We start from the raw sequence: 19,018 nt of genomic DNA, 5'->3' as shown, positions 1-19,018 counted from the left end.
ATGAGGGGGTCATCCACTGAGACAGTTTGCTTGAGCTAATGGGAGCTCACCAACTCCAACTGGACTGGGAGTGAATGAGCATGGGAACAACCAAGCCCCTCTGAAGGGGGTTGACAGCTGGAACAGACTGAGGGGCCACTGACAGGGACACTGGGAGATGTCTCCACTTACACATATCGGCTTCATTGGATCCTATTCTCCTTGGATGTAAACCTTGCTCAACCTAAATGTAGTAGGGAGGGCCTTGGACTTTCCATGACACTCCCTTAGAGTTGGAGAAGTGGCAGGGAGGGTCTGTAGAGAGAGAAGGAGGGGAGTGGAAGGAGGGGAGGGAGTGCGAATTTGGATTGGTATTTTTTAAGTAATAAAAAAAATTAAAAAAATCGCAGGGCCTTCTTTAAAATGTGAATCATTAGGCTTTAACTCAAGCTTTTATACCTGATGACAAGCACTTTATGTACGGAATTTAGGTGAATTCTATTTTTATTACCATCATTCATTCATTCATTCATTCATTTATTCATTTATGCATGCATGCATTTGCTTTGTTGGCATTTCCTTTGGCTTCTCTATTAATTTTAGTCTTACAAAGAAGTTGTTTGACTGTTTAAGTTTTCATTGACTTCTAATTTTACCTTTAGCACTTTGGGAAAAAATCATTAAATTTTGACAACAACATGCTACAAATGAAAAACAAGTATCTTCAGAATTCTGTGAATAAAATGTTTTATCATGTTCCTATCCAAGAAAAATCAATAAACCATTTTAGTAACATGGGTGAATTCATTTCCATGTTAGAAGTTGGTGAAAAAAATGTTACCTAAAGGAACAGTGTTCTTCCTATTGCTTCTTTTTTTCTTTTCTACAATTATTGGATATGCTGACCATCAGAAATAATCGGAGAATTGAATATGCCAATATTTCTTCCCCATGTTGAAATAAAATGATATCACCACCGAAATACAGTTCCATCATAAATGAGAGGTAAATAAGTGACTTAATTTGATGAGAAACAAATTCTAATCCAGTTAGCAATTAGATAACCAGTGACACCTCTTTAGCAGCAGAGAATTTAATGTCATTTTTAAAGTTACTACTCAAGTTTTATTTCTCAGTTAGCGTTTAATCTTTCAATAAGAGAATAATGTTGCATTTTATTGCTAAAGTCATGAATGAATTATAGTATTTCTGGCACTTTAAATATTAAACCCACTAACTTGCTGTCTGTGTTCTAATTGATAATTTCATGACATTAGTTCTAAGGTCTATATGGGCTATCACCTTCATTGGAAATAACTTTCTTTAAGATAGAGCAAAAATAAAAACAAGAAAAATAATTATTTTTAGAAGAACAATTGATACTATAATTGATAAGAGATTTATATCGAAAAGAAATGATTTTAGACTATGGAATGGCCTCATAAATGATTTACTCCAGTACAAAATTAACTTGAGGAAATTAAAGATATTCTTGGTCATTTATAATTTATGTCTTCGAATGGGGCTTGGATATTTCTAATGAATATCTCTAGAACAAAAAATGCTACGTACTAAATCACGTACTTTAAGTTGTTTCATTTTAAGTATGCTTATATAATCTAAATTCAATATTAAGGTGACAATATTACATTACCACCTCATTTTCATTGACTCAAATATTTCTAACAAATAAATATTAACCACGTGAATGAAAATCCATATTTAACACTACATTTGTTGTTTTCAAAATATCTAACAAAGGCTTGAGATTAGGTTTAGAGAGTAAACTCGTAGCCATGCAAACCCCTAATTCTGACTTAAACCCCCCAAACCATGCAAGATGGCAAAAGAAATATCACTCACATTTGTCTTCCGAACTCCATAGTTTGTCACAGCAGTTATGAGCCTACACATAATAATAATAATAATAATAATAATAATAATAATAATAATAATAATAATAAATGAACAAATAAATAAGTAGCAAAACAAGATAAATTGATGGAGGAAGGTCATTGGTTAAATAAACTGCCTTGGCCCTGATAGGTTAAAACATAGGTGGGTGGAGTAGACAGAACAGAGTGCTGGGAGGAAGAGGAAGTAAGCTCAGACTCCACAGCTCTCCTTGCGGGAGCAGACGCTTCAGAAGAGACGCCATGCTCCCGGCTCCTGGGCAGACACACGCAATGAAGCTCCAACCCAGGATGGACCCAGTAAGCGCACCTAGCTGTGCTACATAGAATATTAGAAATGGGCTAGCCCAGGTGCGAGAGTTAGCCTAGAAGAGGCTAGATAGAAATGGGCCAAGCAGAGATTAAATGAATACAGTTTGTGTGTTGTTATTTCGGGGCATAAGCTAGCCAGGCAGCTGGGGTGTTGGGGACGCAGCCCCGCCGCTCATATTACTACAATAAATCATAGTATAATTGTAATTTTATATTAATTTATTGGATATATAGAGATAGATATATTTTGTGTCTATACATTAAACATTAGCAAATTCACATGCACATTAATAGAATATTTAGCTGTCTTCTACAGGAAAAGGAATGACCACTTCTAGTTTAATATACTCAAAAAGACTCTTTCTCATTTGGTAATGATGCAAGTCAGATTTGTTATTACCAATATAGTCATAGAAGATTGCCTTCATGAAACACTTGGTAACTTTCCTGTAATATTTGTAGATTTATTTATTATGCAGTTTAACCTAATGAAATTAATGAAAATAATTTATATATATGGTTTCCTTATGGTAGATGAGAAGACTGAATCATGGATGGACTAATAAAATGAACTATTACTGGTAGGAATGTCAGGATGAATGCAGTATCTGAACACAGGATGAAGAATTTTGAAGTCTCTTCCCCATATTATGCTAGGATTTTTTCTTTTATTTAATAAAGCTGAATATAATAATGCCAATAACAATAACAATATACACATAAAATATAATTTTGTGGTATATTATAAAATGCTGTCTTTCTAATGCTTTGCACATTTTTTATTGACTATACATTTCTCTCTGCTCCCCTCCCATTCTCTTCCCTCCCCTTCAACCCTCTCCCATGGTCCCTATGCTCCCAGTTTACTCAGGAGATCTTGTCTTTTTCTACTTCCCAGGTAGATTAGATCCATGTATGTCTCTCTTAGGGACCTCATTGTTGTCTAGGTTCTCTGGGATTGTGAAATGTAGGCTGAATTTCTTTGATTTATGTCTAAATGCCACTTATGAGTGAGTGCCTCATTCAATATGATCTTTTCTAGACCCATCGTTTTGCCTGCAAATTTCAAGATGTCATTATTTTCTTTTCTGCCTTGTAGTACTCTATTGTGTAAATATACCACATTTTCCTTATCCATTTTTTGTCAAGGTACGTTTAGGTTGTTTCCAGGTTCTGGCTATTATAAACAATGCGGCTATGAACATAGTTGAGTACATGAACTTGTGGCAAGATTGAGCATCCTTTAGATATATACCCAAAAATGGTATTGCTGGGTCTTGAGTAAGGTTGTTTCCTAATTTTCTGAGAAATCACCATACTGATGTATAATGTGGCTGTACCAGTTTTCAATTCCACCCGCAAAGGAGGAGTGTTCCCTTTACCCCACATTCTTTCCAGCATAAATTGTCATTAGTATTTTTGATCTTGGCCATTCTTATTGGTATAAGATGGAATCTCAGAGTTGTTCTGATTTGCATTTCTCTGATGGCTAAGGATGTTGAGTATTTCCTTAAGTGTCTTTCAGTCATTATATTTGAAAATCTTAAACATTACTCTTCTTACTGTTGCAATACTCTCTTTTTCATAACTAATGAAAAAGCTATAGTGTGAGATGTTCACATTTATACGACTGTTAAATCTCAAAATCTAAAACTATGTTTCAGTTAATGCCAAAATCACCTTTATATTAATGTACATAAATATGTGTTTGGAGAATGGAAAAGTCTCTTGAAAATTATAGAAAAAAGTGTTTTATATTAGCCTCAAATCTAGTGCTGAATTATTTGTATATAATGGTATAAAGTATTCTGGATATAAACAGCAAAAATTAAATACTTCAAAATGACTTCAGACAGTGTGTTGCAAGTATGGCTCATATACTGTTATACCTGACATGCCACACACACACAGACACACGTACTGACACTCACATGCATGCACACACATATGCAGACACATGCCCATGCACATCATGCCTTCAGAAGATGGGGAGAAATACATATATCCCACTACGGGTTGAGCCTTCCTTACTCTCTTATTCTCTAAATATTTGCCAGTTGGTGGTCCCTATATTAATAACCATCTGGCACAAATAGTAGCTTCCATAATTAAAAAGAATTTTCATCAATCTATGCGTATGGCAATTATCCATTAGAAATCTGTTTAACATTATGTACATTTTGCATAGCAATAGTAGTAGATCATTCTCTAAATCCTATGACATATCCAGACATAGGTTCTCAGCCTGATTATTATGCCAGGTATAGATTTCATCTCAGACATCATGAGAAATCCAATTAAAAAGTACTTGGTTATTTTCATGATTTTCTGGCCAGGGTTGCACCACTGGGCACATCTTTCCATACAAATCATTTCATGTAGCTGACAGGTTCACAATATGGGTAGGATTGATTGAAGATTTCTTTTCTCCAATCAGTAGCGTGCATAGCACCTGTCAGTCCTATGAAAGTTAGCTACTAATGATAGAGATTCCTGGACAGTACCAGCTTGATTTCTGCATGTCCTATTATACCAATATGTGGTATGTTCAACAATAACAGCTTACTGTCAAGTTCTGGAAGCTAACCAAATATTGCATATAATATGACCTGAAAAGACATGCCCCTCCCCACCATAAGTCAGTCCTCAACTGTACAATGGATAGCATGAAAGTTAGTGCCAGGTAATCCAATAAAGAGTGAGAACCTGCTGAGCAGTCTATGTTTTGATAACCCCATGTTTTATTAAGCTCAGTGCCCACTACATGTCCATTGCAAGAAAAGTCAGAATCTCACCTGAGATGGGAAAAATGCTTCACTTAAACCTGTCAGTTTTCAACATATAGAAGGATGATATACATTCAGTCTCTGTATATTCAATAGCTTCAATTTCATTTTGATTGCTTTTTATACAACTACATATAGTTAACTGTCACAGACAAAAACCAAAACATGAAAAATACAATTATTTATTTGATGGCACTTAACTAGGCTGTAAATAGACCCCATTTGCCTGTTTGTTCTTCTGGGATTATTTTAAAATCAGAGAATTGTGACTGCAATGCACATCTCTTCCTTAAATTTTTGTGATTAGTACAAGTATCAGCATCCTTTCATACACCTTAACTTTGATTTTGTGTCTCATAGTAGCTTCTGAAACTTTCCTCACCATTTGAATGTTTTGATCTCTCTGGTTTAGACAATAGGGAAGAGTTAATATGTCAAACATATCTCACACATCTCAAAGTTATAGCACATTGGCTCAAACTTTTATAAACCTATTAATATTTTAGACTGTTGCATATCAAAGTTTAAAGGGTAGCAAACAATACCAATTCACAGTTTTCAAGAAATCTCATTCTTTTTCTTAGAACTTGGAAACAGAAGGCTCAAAGGAGAGAGACATGATAGACCCACATAACAAGCAAATGGTTCATGTATAACTTCAAACGCAATCTACCAAACTTGACATACCAACATTTTTTTCAAAACTGCTGATTTAGATGGGCCTATATGTCCAATCACAAGGTGGCATGAGTTTCTGCATAGAGTAGTAAAGGAGACTCATGGAAAGAATGAGACAGAATTCAATAGAAATGCAAACTCATTTACTACTATTCTGATATCCCATGGTTCTGACTTAATAATCTAGCTGGAAAAATGTTTGGGTATTATATAATTTCTAATATGTACATATGCTTGCCTTAATGTTCCAGTACTCATTTCCAAGGCAATTTGATGTTTCTTCTTTTTCTCCCTGAACTGTAGTTAGTGAATCGGTATATTCCATTTGGCTTTGATAGTAGAGGTCTGGTGGTGTTGTCATTATCATTAAACATTATCATGTAAATGCTACAAAAGAATGTTTGAAAATTATCGCCCATGTTTTCTACTGTTTGCAATTATAATACCAGAGGAGATGTCTTTGTTTATTTTAAGTACTTCAAGCCCCCATCTATTAATGCAAGTTCAATCAATACTTGTGAAAAGATGCAAAAACAGCAACAAAAAAGAATGGGTCAAGACAGAGCAGAAAGAATAGTGGATGGAAAGGTGTGTAAAAGAGAAAAGGAGAATAAGTAGGAGAAAAAATATGAGCCAAGAATGCTTTAATGAGAAACATTAGTGTAATTGCTCAAAGTTATTAAATTTATAACTTTACTAAAGTACTTTTGCTCATATGAATAATATCTGTATGCATATACTATTAAAAATTGGAGCTGGGCAGTGGTGGTGCATGCCTTTAATCCTAGCACTTGGGAGGCAAAGACAGGAAGATCTCTGTGAGTTTGAGGCCAGCCTGGTCTACAAGAGCTAGTTTCAGCCCAGGCTCCAAAGCTACTGAGAAACCCTGTCTCCAAAAAACAAACAAACAAAATCATTCCAATACAGGAACTAGCAAACAATGGATGTAGAAATTAAAGAACTCTAGATGCTCAAGGAGATCTATGTTTGCTGTTAGACAATCATTTGAAGTTAACAATGGGAACAGAAATCACTTTTTAAAAGTAGGGATAAAACTATAGGAAGGTAAAATCTACTCCAATATCAGATTATTTTTAAGGCTTTGCCTATTTAATGCATCTCACAAGGACACAATAAGAAAAGCACTGTTGGCTGGGCGATGGTGGCGCACGCCTTTAATCCCAGCACTCGGGAGGCAGAGGCAGGCGGATCTCTGTGAGTTCGAGACCAGCCTGGTCTACAAGAGCGAATTCCAGGACAGGCTCCAAAGCCACAGAGAAACCCTGTCTCGAAAAAAAAAAAGCACTGTTATAGATAGGACATCATTTTCATACAGTAAGAGATAATTATGGGAGAATGAATAACCACTTTTACCAAAACTTGGCCTGTAACTAGTTGAATTACCCAGGCAATTGAGTCCAGACTCTGTTCACTTTGAAGTAAGCTATGATATTTCCATCATCTAATAACCACTGTAATATTGCATTGACTAATACAGTTCTTTTTGGAAGTAAATTTCTATGTTGTATTAGCAGTTTAAGAGACTAAATGGCAGGCGACTCAGTGCGAGATCATGTGAAAGAAGCAGGATTTCCCTGTGTTTGACACCCAGGAGTGTGATAGGAGCAATAACGAGAAGTCACAAAGAAATAAAAACAAATCACTTGGAAAGAACTTTCTAGCATACAGAGCTATACAGAGAAAATAGGCTTCTGCAAAAATCACTCACTTTTTTGAGTCTTAAACTTCTAAATGACCTGGAGGAGTACTCTGTATGATTAGATGAGTATCAAAAGCAATTGGGCTTATGGACCACATCCACTTTAGCCACTATCAGCAAAATCTTCTGCAGTCAGGAGGTTCTACAATGATGAACACTGGCACATTAGCTAATGTTTCATATCCTTACTGATCTCTTAGACTGAGAAATATTGGTTTTCCTGAAGAAATAACATTTGAGTCAGTAGTATTATGGGAGATCATCAAACACTGCATTTTTGTCAAATGTTAAGTATAAAAAATATTTTGTTCTGTGTTACACATTTTAGTCAATAACAAAAGCCATAAAAATGATTAAACCTTAGAAGAAAGATAGTCCATAGAGAAAGATGAAAATCAACACACGTGTGAGGAAAGAACAGCTAAAAGAAGAAATAAGTGTAAATATTAAAAATAATATAAAAATACAAAAAATGTGAAGATAATCTTATTCTGCTGACTTACCTTATTTCCTTAGTCAAAGTTAATTCAGATTTTAAGCTAGATGTAGATATAGTAATATAGTATTAAAATACTGAAAATGATAAGACAGGAAAGAAATATGAGCTAAATGACTAGATTTTATAGTAGAAAATATCAAAATATTAAAGACCTGCTTACAAACCAGTGTGCTGCATCATAATGAGAAAGTCGCACTTCTCTTTTCCCTTTAAATGAAGCAGCATGCTAATTTCCTAGAGCCCTTCATGAAAACCAGAAAAGCTTTCAAAATTAGCATTTGTAAGGAGGGGCCACAACGGTTTTGATGGCTATGAAGTTAAATCAGATGTTGCCACCAAGACTTGAGGAATCCTGGATGTATTGTGTTAACTCAGTTATGTCCTCATTTATCCTTTTCAGTATTCCAAATTTTAGTCAAAAATATAAGCTCAATTGATCATGAAATACCTGTAATTGTCACCACTGTCAATGCTACAACCAGCCATTTGATTTACTCTCTTAAATCAGAGCAGGCAGTTGCCACCTGATGGTAACAAATGCTAGTCAAGAACTTGTCTAGAAATCAACAACTTAGCTGACTCTTTAGCAACTCAGTCCTGGATTGATTTGATATATTTGTTAACACCCAAATTTAAATATCCTAATTGTCAATGCTGGAAAATGTTAGCATTGCAAGTCATGCAGAAGCATCGCACATCATATATAGAGATGTCCAACACTAAAAGTGGAGCTCTGATCTCACTTCTTCTTGGCCTTACCCTTTTCAAATGCATGGTTTTAAATTTTGCCACCTACACAAAGAAAGATAGCAGTAAGTGAGCAAGAAGCTGTACTTAGCAACAATTGAACCTTGTCATTTACTACTTTAATATTTCTGATACAAAGAATAAAGAGGTTATTTGTGGCCTTTTTGGTGAAAGAATTGAACACACAATGCAATAAAATTCAATAAATGCTCCAACACAATAGCAAAGTGTCTACACTTCACACTGCATAAATGAGATTTCTTTTTGATATATAAAAATAACACCACTTCAAGCACCGTGGTCAAGAGTACTCAATATAATGAAGGATTGGAAAACCTAAAAGCACCTGGGAGGTTAATCATCAAGGAAAGGGTGAACTATAATTGGTCATAATGAGGTACACAGAAAATTTGAGGAACTTTACTGTCATGTTTTTTTTCTTTCTGTTTTCCTGAGTTATGTGGCATGAGAAAGCAACTTAGAGAGTGGAGGATTGATTTAGCTAACATTTCCTAATCTTAGTGGGCTTTTCAGGGAAATAGAAACACAGGCAGGAAACTGGGAGTGAAGCTGCTTACAGGTGCCTCCCTCCTCCCCCAGTTAGATATCTTTTGTATATACAACCCATAACTATCTGCCCAGAGTATTATTGTCCACAGTGTACCACGGTTTTTTGACTCCCATGGGAGGCTCACCCTTTTCTGAATGAAAATGGAGAGGAGTGGATGGGTAGACTGGTAGAAGGGAGGCAGGGGGAGGGAACAGGAGGAGAGGAGGGAGGGGTAACTGTGGTCAGTATGGAAAATAAATGAAATATTAATAAAAAGAAAAATCTGATGTATTCTTTAGTAATATTAATGTGTTAACTGTAACTGTAGTACAACAGGGATGAAATTTGTTACCTGAGATGTAACATACTACCTTTCTTTTCTTTTCCTCTCTCACTTCCTCACCCAGCTATGCTTTTTTTCCTTTTCAGTTCACCAGAAACTAAAGTATCATTGACTCTGTCAAAAAATTTGAAGAGTAAACAAATAGATTCATTTTATATTGCATTTATTTCTTAGTGATATCTAAGCAGGATGATTTCAATGATGCACAATAATATGTATTTAACTTTCGTCCCTAGCCATGCAGATAACTGCAGAAACTATATTCCCAGGCTGGTGTACAGTCTCGGGTCTGTTAAATATATACATGTCTAATGCTTATATTTCCTAAGAATGAGCAAGATGATTAGCATTCCCAATAAACACCAAAACTTTAAATACTTCACAACTTCTCATATTCAGTAAATTAAATTAAATCATACTATGCATACAGCAGTTACAAAATATGAAAATATGTCCCTCACATGAAATAGGTGAAAAATTGTCTTCACTAATGTCATCCATCAGGGACATAGGTGATTCTCAATAATTCAGTTATCTTTGCCATTGTCTAGCAATTGATCTCAACCTTTCACATATGTGAATTAATGTCGTCTGCCTATTTCCACACTTTAGTTTGAGGCACAGATCTGCATCATAATATTGGACTGAGCTCCCAAAGTCAAGTGGAAGAGTGGAGGAGAAAGAATATGAGCAAAGAGGTGAAGACCATTATGGGTACATCCATTGAAACAGTTTAGCTGATGGGAGCTCATCAACTCCAGAGGGCCACGGAAGGAAAGAGCAAAGGTCCAGACCAGTCCTTCTGAATATGGGGGACAGTGTATGGCTGAGACAGACTACGGGCCACTGGCAGTGGCACCAGGATTTATTCCTACTGCTTGTACTGGCTTTTTGGGAACCTATTTTCTTTGGATGAATACCTTGTTCAGCCTAGACATAGTAGGGAAGGCCTTGGACCTTCCCCAAAGTAGTGTGCTGCCTTACCCTCTCTGGTGGTCGAATAGGGGGATAGGTGGAGGGAGTTGGGGAAGTAGAGGGAATGGGAACTGGGATTGGTATGTAAAGTAAAAAAAAAAAAGATAGTTTGGTTTTACAAAAATAAAATAAAGTAAAAGAAAAAAGAAAAATAACTTAAGAAGTTACCAGAAAATGAAAAGATCTCTTATGGTCTTGGTTAGGTAGGATCAACAATAAAAATGGCAATCCTACAAAAAGTAATCTATAGATTCAATACAATCCCCATCAAAATCCCAACACAATTCTTCACAGACCTTGAAAGAGCAGTACTAACTTCATATTGAAAGACAATAAACCCAGGACATCCAAAACAATCTTGTACAATAAAAAAACTTCCAGAGGCATCACCATTCTTGACATCAAGCTCTATTACATAGCTACAGTAATGAAAACAACTTGGTATTGACATAGGCAGAAAGGTTGACTAATGGAATCAAATTGAAGACCTGGATATTAATCCACACAACTATGAGTACATCATTTTTGACAAAAAAGCTAAAACTATACACTAATAAAAGAAAGTATTTTTTAACAAATGGTGCTGGCATACCTGGATGTCAACCTGTAGAAGAATGCAAATAGAAACCTATCTATCCCCATGAACAATATTGAATTCCAAATGGATTACAGACCTCAATATAAAACAAACCAAATTGAACCTTTTAGAAGAGAAAATGGGAAGTAACCTTCAATGCATGGACACAGCAAATACTAGACATTCTTAAATATAAAAAATACCCAATGTTCTCTTCTGGCATAACTTAATTATCAGCACTTTGGTGAAATTCCTATCTTTAGATCTTTTTCTTGTTATTATTAGACTTACAAGAAAGATGTCTGAACATTGATGAATTCGTAGAATTGCCAAATAGCTATAACAATTCTAAAATGGATCCCTCAAAATAAAATCAAATACAGAAAAAAAAAGATGTAGTGCAGAATATAGTGATTGCTTTTTCTACCTTTTTGTTGTTGCTTTTCTGTGCTTTTGTTGGTCCTTTTTGCTTTTCTTTGCCCTTTGATACAAAAATAAAGCATTGGTCATGACTTACTGATGTAACCAGATTTAGTAACAAATAAATCTTAACATTTTCTATACTTGATTGTTGTTTCATATACAATATTAATCATTTCATAATTTTGTTTGACTAGTGACATTTCTGACCATTTCATTTAATTTTTTCTAACTCTGTGTGGCTGTAACAGATATAAAGCAGGATTAAAAAACCTATACTTATCTTTTCTCAAGTAATTTAAACCACTATATCTATAACCTCCTTCTTGGAACCAGGTTAAACAAATTATATATATATATATATATATATATATATATATATATACACATACATACATACACACATATACATATATATAATTTATATTGATACTATAATGTATGTATTAGTATATTTTCCCTGATATTTTCTCTTCATATATATGTATATGTGCATGTGTTTATACAAATATGCAAATGTACACATATGCACATACATATGCATACATATATAGCAAGCATTTTTCTTGATTTTCCTTGAGCAACAGCTGCCTGAATAAAGATGAGTGTAATTGAGTTTAATGAAAGTGGAGTAGATGATACAAAAGGAAGTGTATGTGTGTGTGATGAGAGAGAGAGAGAGGTGAGGCGAGACAGACAGACAGACAGACACACACACACACACACACACACACACACACACAGAGGCATTCAGAGAGAGATCATGTGCTTGCTGGGAGTAACTGATAGGACTCTGGTAATATCTAAAATACCAGTCAGTTTTTGTAGGCTATGTGTAAATATACCTCAGAGAGAAATCTCAATGAGTCAATAATAAAGAGGCATTTTTGATTATAATGTAATTCCCATTGCTTCTGATACACTTAATTTGGTATTTCATTTGCATAATAATATATTATATTAAATGTTCATATGTTAAATATAATGACATGTTTGTAAAGTTTCACACCAAAGTGCAGGTAAAACCTTATTACGAATGTTAAAGGAGGCCTTATTTATCTTGACATATGTTATGTCCTCTTTGCACTAGAATTTTGTTTTGTTTTCTTTTGTTTTTAGGGATACATTGTAGCTTTTGAGCAAGTCATGGGAACAGCTCTTTTAGACTAGGCTGGTCTTGAACTCACAGAGAGCTGCTTGCCTCTACCTCCCAAATGCTAAGATGAAGGCGTGCCCCACCAAAGCCCAGATGCTCTGTGATTTTTATGCTGTCTGTATCTACTCTATTGCTTGCTTACTATTTATGCCAGCTTCCCTAACTGTTAATTTAATATGTATATTAGCATAAGCACTTCTACATTATGCAAACTTCTAAATTATTTTCAAACATCGTAATTAACATAGCAAGAATGGCAATCTTACCAAAAGTAATCCACACTTCAATGCAATTCCCAGCAAAATTTTTCACAGACCTCAAAAGAACAATACTCAATTTCATATGGAAAAGCAAGCAAAAAAAAATAGCCAAAACAATCTTGTACAAAAAAGAAACTTCTGGAGGCATCACAATCCCTGACTTCAAACTCTACTACAGCCTGCTCAGTGAAGAGACCTTGTCCAACATGTGGACTTCTCTGTGTTCCATCCTCAACCAACACTGAAAAAAAAATAAATGAAAGAAATTGAGATTACAATAGGAGGAACAGTAGTTTGAATTTGGCTTTACTATTCACTAGCTAACAACCACATTTCTAAGGCATTTTGGTAAGACTATATATTTGAGAGAAATGCAATCTGGATAGAATTGTCAGTATAAATCTCACTCTGTCTGTGCTAAATAGTTCTTGCAAAGAAATCGAATCAGTGATATTAATGTTTGGTATAACTTAAAATGACAAATTGGGGCATCAGATTAAAACGGCATAAAATTCTGGATTTTGGTGTATAAACAGAACATATTTGCTGTTGTTTGAGATTCAAGGTGATTTTATTCATTACACTCTGAATCACTGCAGTTGAAAAATTAACTTGCTAATTATTCCATAGGTTCCCTGAAATTATTTAAAATGATATCTTAAGAAATAAGAAAGATAGAAAAGTAAACATAAACAAATATTTCAGGACAAGAATAAAGCACTGATTCATAGTGTTATATAAAGTCATGCATACGACCATTCATATACATATACTTATTAAGATACAATATTCAGACATGGACATACTTCCTGGTTTTAATTTTGCAAATTTTCTTTGGGTTTTTGAATGCAAAATTGTGATACGAAGGCATTAACTGTTCATGCCTGGGTTTAATGTGCTGGGTATACTGTTTTTCTATAATTTTCAAGGTGGTTCTTCAAACCAAAGCTTAACTACTTAAGAATTTAAAATATGACAAAGAGCTCTTTGAAGATGACTTTTGTGTGTGCTTCAGAGAAACAGAAGATGGAACATAAATCAAAACAACTCACAGAAACAAGGCTTAAGATCTGACATTTCTTACCAGAAGGTTTCTCCTGTCCTCAGGGAGATAAAGAAAACTATTGAAAACCCCATTAGGTATATTTATAGCCCAGGTTTAATGCCCAGTATGTAAACTAAGATGGCAGACTGTCAGCCAGCAACTTTGGGATGGAAAAAATAATAAACCAGCTTCTTAGACTTAATGTTTTTAAGCTTTGTCTCATCACTATTCCAAAGACACAGCAGCTTAATCTTCTGTACAGAGCAGAGAAGTCTTATGCTAGATGAATTCATGTGTTTTTTTTATTTTCCTGTAAAATGCCTGACACAATTTACTTATACATTTGTGGTTATATTTGCTCGTTCTTGGTTGTGGGTCAGGACCTTGTTAAAAAGACAGAACTTTCCACAACTTCTAAAATGGAAAAGAAACATGTGACTCAATACCACCCCCTAAAAATATGGCTGTGTGTTATCATAAGAAGAAGTATATATTTGCTGACATGCATAAAATTAAAAGGCTTTGAGATAAGGTATTTGAAACAATGTGTGTAGTTATATAGCATATCTCTAAAAGATTAGCACATAGCCCCAAGGGTCAAAGTGATGTTCAGCTATATTGATGGAGGAGGTTCATCTTTCTATCTGTTGTTTCATTGGTTAAGTAATAAGAAACTGCTTGGCCTCTGATAGGGTAGAATTTAGATAGGCAGAGTAAACAGAATAGAATGCTGGGAGAAAGAAGCTGAGTCAGGAGTTGCCATGATTCTCCCATTCCAGACAGATGCAGGTTAAGATCTTCCCTGGTAAGCCACCTCGTGGGCTACACAGATTATTAAAAATGGGTTAGATCAATATGTAAGAGGTAGCCAGTAAGAGGCTGGAACTAATGGGCCAGGCAGTGTTTAAAAGAATACAGTTTCTGTGTAATTATTTCGGGTATAAAGCTAGCCGGCTGGCGGGAAGCAGCCTGCTGCTTCTATTACAACACTATATGTTTTGAAGTAAACATTTATTCCAATCCAAAACATACATGGGAGAACTTCTCTATAGAACACCTCTATTTATTTAAGTTTCTAGTAAGTGTCCATCTCTTCTCCAGTTGAATAAGTGTCCTAAAAAATGAACCACCAGAAAGAGAAGATTTACTGGATAGAAAGGATGGGTTTTTCGAGACAGGTTTTCTCTATAGCTTTGAAAAAGAAAAAGAAAAAAGAAAAAAGAAAGAATGGGTTTTGTGTTACCTGTAGTAAATTGACTGTGCTCGTTCCGACGACCACACATCCAAAATGAGATGGTATTTAAAGAATGAAAACTGACAGAAAGTGGATGAGTAGGAAGGAGACAGATATGGGAAAAGTTGGGGAGGGTCAAAACGCACTGAAAAATAGTTCTAGAAAAAGATAATCAAATAAAATAAAAATTACATTAGTGTATGTCTGTATGTGTACATGTATAAACCAGAGGTCAACCTTCATGCTTTTCTTCAGGACCTTCTACCATTTTTATTTTTTTTCATGGAACATCGTCCCTTAGTGGTCAGAATCTTGCTGGGTATGCCAAGAAGTCCTAGATCTCCTTGTATCCATTTTCCATCTCTAGAAAAACAACTGCATGCCACCATGCCTGACTTTTTGTTAGTTCTCTGGAGGCAGAGGCAGGCAGATCTCTGTGAGTTTGAGGCCAGCCTAGTCTACAAGAGCTAGTTCCAGGACAGGCACCAAAGCTACAGAGAAACCTTGTCTCAAAAAATCAAATCATAAAAAGAAAAAAAAAAAAAAGAAAAGAAAAGAAAAAAAAGAATCACACCTAGTTCCTCATACTTGTGTGGCAAGCACTTTATAAACTGAACTATCACTGTTAGTCTTCAAATCTTTAGGGAATGCTTCAAATATGACGTACATAAACAGATTACTAAATAATGATTCAAACTTTTGAATGGTTTTTAAAAATAGTCAGTGAGTATCAGGATCAGGGTACCTGTAGCCTTGTAATAGGAGTTTAGAGATGTTCCTTCTGTTTCTTTTGTGTGGAACAATTTGAGGAATCTTAGAATTAGCTCTTTGAAATTCTGGTAGATTTTTGCACTGAAGCCATCTGGTAGGAGACTCTTGTAGGTCTATTGAAATTGTTTATCTGGTCTTGATTTAATTTTAGTATACGGAACCTATCTTAGAAATTGTCTATTTCTTTTAAATTTTCCAATTTGGTGGAGTACAGGTTTCTGAAGTATGATCTGATGATTCTCTGGATTTTCTCAGTGTCTGTTGTTATGACCTCCTTTTTGTTTCTGATTTTGTCAATTTGGATACTTTTTCTTTGCCTTTTGGTTAGTTTGGATACGGGTTTGTTTATCTTGCTGACATTTTCAAAGAGCCAACTCTTTGTTTTATTGATTCTTTGTATTGTTCTCTTTGTTTCATTTTACTGATTTCAGCCTTTTGTTTCATTATTTTATGGCATCTACACCTCCTGGGTGAGTTTGCTTCTTTTGTTCTAGAGCTTTCAGGTGTTCTGTTAATTTGCAAGTGTGGATTTCTCTAACTTGTTTATGTAGGCACTTAGTATTATGCACCTTCCTCCTAGCAGTGCTTTCATAGTGTACTATAAGTTTGGATACATTATACCTTCATTTTCATTGAATTCTACTAAGTTTTTCATTTCTTTCCTTATTTCTTCCTTGACCTAGGGATTATTCAGTAGAACACAATTCAATTTTCATGAGTTTGTAGGCTTTCTCGAACTTATGTTGTTGTTGAATTCTAGCTTTAAGCTATGGTGATATGATAAGATAAAGGGGTTACTCCAATTTTTTATATCTGTTGAGATTTGCTTTGTATGTGATCAGTTTTTGAGAAAGATCCATGTGGTACTGAGAAGAAGGTGTATTCTTTTGTGTTTGGGTGGAATGTCTTATAGAAGTATGTTTAGCCCATTTGAGTCATAACGTCTGTTAGTTCCATTATTTCTCTGTTAATTTTCTGTCTGGTAGACCTGTTCATTGGTGAGAGTGGAGTGTTGAAGACTCCCATTATTAGTAGAACTTGATATGTGATTTAAGCTTTAGTAATGTTTCTTTTACAAATGTTGATACTCTTGTATTTGCAGACTGGAGTTTAGAATAATTGTCGAAAGAGAGGTTTCATACAGCAACTACTAGGAGCAGATACAGAGATCCATAGCCAATTTGATGAGAGGGTTTGTGTCTAGTCTTATTGTAACTTGTTATGCTGTGTTTGATTGAAATCCCTGCTTTTTTCTGAAGGGAAATGGAGGAGGAGTGGATTTCAGGAAGAGGAAAGGTATAAGGGCTGGGGTAAGTGGTAGGACTGGAAATACAGGAAACTGCAGTTAGGGTGCAATATATGAGATAAGAATAAATCAAAAAGAAAAAAATTCTAAAAATCATTTAAAAAAGAAAATTAATTCATAACTATTTGAACTGCCTGTAGGTACTTTAAAGTTGCTTGAACTTCACTCTACTTTGTTAATGTCCCAAGTTAGAAAAAAATTTACAATTATTTCTACTTCTTTCAAATTTTTTTCATCTGAAATTGCACTGTGAAATTATTATCTTTAGACAGAATTAGTATCTGTTTCAGGGGAACTCTAAAGTTAGTGAGAATCAGCTTACAGAATTCTACTATGCTGGGGATTGGACAGATAGACGAAGTTGCAGTCTTAGTAAATAAGCAAAATTTTCATTTAAACTCATTACACCTTTATTAGCCTTTGTGTTAGATAATTTTCTCTCTCAGCTATTTATGCATAAGTTAAGAGTCAGTTGAAATTTGTTGCAACTGTATGATAATATCTCAAAACTGAAACATTTGATATTTTCTTTTAGAATGCTATGAACAAAACTACAGCTTACCATAATTTCTCATCTGAGATGTTTAACAGACAAAACTTTTTTCAGAGGGGTATTTGGCAAATATTTTTGTATGTTATATTGTGCTGAGTTGAAAAAATTGTTTTCATAAATTCTGTATGTTATACCCTCAGCACTGGAGTGTCAAGATTGATACAGAAGATTAACAAGTATTTGTTTCTATCTTAAGGAAGTGAAAAAACTGTACAAATGTACTTATATACAAAGTTCCCCAGCTTTCTGAATATTTATGGTTTCCCTGTTTGATGAATTAATTAATTAATCCTTATTTACCTTATTTGTCTTCCAATCTCTACTCTTGGTGGAGTTCCGACGTTTGTGTCAAAAATGCCTTCCAGAAACACAGTTTTGTTTTATTGACAGATTAAATAGCACAGTGGCATTATAAGTAACCATAAACTTTAGGCTATTCTATGACACTATAGATGTATGTGTACTTAGTGACATCTGTATGTTCTTCTATGACTTTAATCAGGCTCCTGTCCATTCTCGGGATTATTACCAAACTACATCAGATTTTGTTTTGTCTTAGACATTGTAATTATTACCCTTGAAATGCCTTTGCCATTATCCTAAAACATAGGATAATATTTTTTTCCTTTTCAAAATATATTTCAAAAATCTAGTTCTGTGTTTATGAGTATGGTAGAAGAATTATTCAAGTTACTGCTTTTATACTTCATGTCTGTAAAGGTATTGAGTACTTTATTACTGTTATTTATTTACAGTCCAAACCAATCTTCAAAAAATACTCTCAGTTCATCGAGGTAAGTTTATGTAAGAATATTTATCTCAGTGGGAGATCATGGAATGAAATCAAATACTAATCTAAAAGGTTAAATTTTCCTTATTAGTAGGTTTGCATCCCTAGAGTAAAACCATCTCGAAGGAGTAGAGGGAGTTTTATGTCAGTCTGCTTATAAGCAGTACTCAGCAATCTACTTATAATCATGTGGGCTTAATAAATACTTACTATGTAAATATATAGATGCTTTCTCATGATCTTACAAAGTTATCATGAGTGTGTTATCATGAGTGTGTATATACTTTCTTTTTTCTTTTTTGGTATAGTGTTAACTTTTGAAAAGAAAGTGTTTTATAGTGATATGAAGAAACCTGAAAATATGAATATTTACAATAAGTATCTGTATGTCACTATGCAGTTTC

The sequence above is a fragment of the Microtus pennsylvanicus genome, chromosome 12 (assembly GCF_037038515.1).
Source record: "Microtus pennsylvanicus isolate mMicPen1 chromosome 12, mMicPen1.hap1, whole genome shotgun sequence".
In the NCBI taxonomy this organism is placed as follows: Eukaryota; Metazoa; Chordata; class Mammalia; order Rodentia; family Cricetidae; genus Microtus; species Microtus pennsylvanicus.
The sequence above is the reverse complement of the archived record's forward strand: the minus strand, read 5'-3'. Positions refer to the sequence as shown.